Raw genomic sequence first — 3,485 nt, 5'->3', positions numbered from 1 at the left:
CCAGACGCATTCCGTCATAAGATTAATACGCACTAAAAGACTCGGATAAATCTCCCAAAAAGCTCCGTGTTCTAAGAGTCCAAATCTGACAAGCACTCGGCCCAGATCCCATTTTCAACGCCTAGATCTAGGCGCCGAAATCTTCGGCGCCCAGCCCTGGGCGCTGAAAGTGCCTGGGGCCGTTTTATCTCCGGATTCTTTTTGGATTCGTATCTTAAAATCTATCTTTTCACACACTCCTTTCCTATAAATACAGCCTAAAACCGACGTGAAAATAACACACAATTCCATAATCTGAGTATTGACTCTAGCCTTAAGCCTAAGCATCACGCTGCGAAATTGATCCGGCGTTCTGTCGCAATCGACCCAGAAGTCGAACAGAACGCATCCTGCCCCTTGTAGCTTGATGAATTAAGCCTAAATACTGGAACATTGCTTGGAAACCCGAGATTTGCTAAATAAAAGGAGAAATAGCAAAGCCAAGTGGTTAGTTTTCTGAGAACCACAACGCACCTCTCAAGGGTGTGTTGTAATGTGTCCCTCATATGATTTAATCTCTTTCATCACCCTTTTATAAAATTGTCAAACTATTAATTTGATTGATCTATCACGCCTAATAAGATAATACCCTGGACAATTGAATTATCATGCTAGGTACCTTAAATCAATCTAAATAAGATAATCACGATCGATTTAGTATTATGTGTTGCATATTGCTAAAATCAATTCAGAATATTTTAATAGTTTAACGCATGTCCCTTCAATTATTTATGCTGAGCTAGTAAAGATAACCTGCCTCTGGAGTATTATCCATGAGCACTCCTCTCGGTAGTTACAGTCCCCCGAACTCTCAATCTCTGCCCTGCGGGTGTACGTTGAGCGATCCCCACACCAGGGATCACAAGGGAACCTATGGCCGTCGTGGTCGAACATAATGGCACTCCCTTTATGTCACGATAACCGGGTTTTGTCAGTTTTTCTCATTGTCGTTAAAAACTGAATGGCGACTCCTATATTACTAGTCGATTGGGTGTAAACTCACAGGAAATCCAATTACACTTGATCTGACAACGTCACGCCCACGAGGGACAAGGTCACGCATTAGCCTCGTGCTTTTTCGACCCCCTCACAGGGGTCATGAGTTCATACTGGTCGCCATCGACTATTTCACCAAATGGGTTGAGGCCAGGTCATTCAAAGTGTTGGGTTCCAAGCATGTGGCCCAGTTCATACAAGAAAACATCATATGCAGATACGGCGTTCCTCACGAGCTCATCAGTGACCACGGAACCCATTTTCAAGGAGAGTGTGAAGATCTATTCACCGAGTACAAGATTCAACATCATCGCTCTTCAACTTATCGCCCACAAGCCAATGGGGCAGTCAAAGCAGCCAACAAGAATGTCAAAGCCATCATCATGAAAATGACTACCAATTACAAGGACTGGCCTCAGAAGCTGCATTTCGCACTGTGGGGATATCGAAATTCAATTCGCACTTCAACAAGTGCAACCCCATTCTCATTGGTCTATGGAATGGAAGCAGTACAACCTATCGAGCTGGAGATACAGTCTCTAAGGATAGTCCTCGAAAGCAAAATCCCAGAAGCCGCGTGGGTACAAGCAGGATATGACGAGCTAGTCATGCTCGATGAGCGTCGGCTTCAAGTCGCTCACCATTTAAAAGTTGGGGCCACCTTTGTCTAAATTCATTTTAGACATTTATCCTAAGCAAAACAAATTGAGCCGACTCCGGCTAAAAGTGACTAAAACACGGATCCATAACATTCAGCTTAAGTCATTTAATGCAAAAGTGCTAAAAGTTTTATTAGTTAGGCACGCGATCGTATTATCAACCTAATTACTTTGCCAAGAAAATAAAAATCAACTTGCCTCTTTAGGCATAACTTCCAAACGAAGCATTCACTTCCTGAAATAACTTGCTTCATGTCATTCGAAAACGTAATAATTTCCTTAAATAAAAGACGCATCTACTGCAATATAAAATGTCTTCTTAAACATTGGTAACAAAAAAATAAGTAAGACAATAAAGCATTCTTTATAGACAACAAAGGGTAGCACTTAATATCCTTAACATCCCTTGATATCTCTTCATGCAAGAATGTCCTTCGCCTTCTTGAACTTTGAGCATCTAAATTTCATCCTGAATTGAGGAACCGATATTTGTTACAAGTAATCTGCAAGTACTGCAACCAGCAACCCAAGTTAATCTTCTATAATAATAATTAAAAAAAATTGAAAAAAGAAGAGAGCGTTTGATCTTAGACATATACTGAACCATATGGCCGCATTGTCAAATGACATCCTTGAACAATAATGTCCGCAATATGCTTTTAAATAAGGACCCTACCTTCTTCAACGTGTTTTAAAAATATTTTCAAACGTATGCCAAGAATTACAGTACAAAGTGAATCCCATAGGCATGCTTGGGGGCTTGAGAAAAACCCTTCAAAACTACTCCCAGCGTTGATTTTATCGCAAATTCTCAGTGTTAATGCTATGCGTACGTCATAGGGAGAAAATCATAGTTTTTAGTTACATAAAACAAACTGTGGTCTGCTACAACCCTCATCTAAACTTTAAGCAAAATTCACTACTTAGAACTTGAAAGTTGCTCCAAACTAACAGGGCAATAAAATGTTGTGAGTTTCTAAAAAACTCTGATCTTCCTACTGCAGCAAACATGCATGACCATTAGTCTGCATATGTCTGTTCGCACATCTTGGTCATTGCTCAAAAAGATAATGAATGTGGCAACAGAAGATCCACTTAGCAAACACATTCCTGGTCAAACAACTAACATTATGAGACTGGCTGACTCATTACCCAAACCCAATTTTCTATTTATAGTAATTTCTATTTATAATAGCTGCCTCTCTAAGTATTTGGTAAAAATAGCAAACCGTCCAAGATAGATTTGTGTAAAAGGAATTTTAATGCATTCCAATTAAATTCCTAAAGCGTAAAGGAATTTTAGTTTTACTCCAATTAATTTCCTAGAAAAGATAGAAAAACATAAAGAATTGGAAAATTTGTAATTATTATCCAACCTTTGCCCGGTTTTCTTTAATTAAGCCTACCTATGCAATATTTCTAAATAATCCAACCTTTATGACCCAACTACTATTATTAAGCCTGGATGATCGGTTACCTGCTACAAAGTCAACGTTAAAAACATTGACAACCTAAAGTTGGTTTCCCTCCTAAAATATTGGACACGTCATCATCACTTGCCAACTAAACAAGGATTTCATTTATTTTTTCAAAAACCCTTAACCCTTCTCTTCTCTGTACCGTGTTTTAATTCCTCTCTCCCCCATTACTGTTGCTTCAACCACAGTTGTACTGGTTCATGACATCATCATCGATTTTCTTGTGGAAATAGGTGACTTCATCCACGCGCATTCAAATTTCGTCTCCAGAATCGTACAATTGAAGGTGAACTTACAAAGCTTAGCGTTTTTG

This window comes from Spinacia oleracea, chromosome 1, assembly GCF_020520425.1.
Source record: "Spinacia oleracea cultivar Varoflay chromosome 1, BTI_SOV_V1, whole genome shotgun sequence".
Lineage (NCBI taxonomy): Eukaryota > Viridiplantae > Streptophyta > Magnoliopsida > Caryophyllales > Amaranthaceae > Spinacia > Spinacia oleracea.
This window is presented reverse-complemented; position numbering follows the sequence as displayed.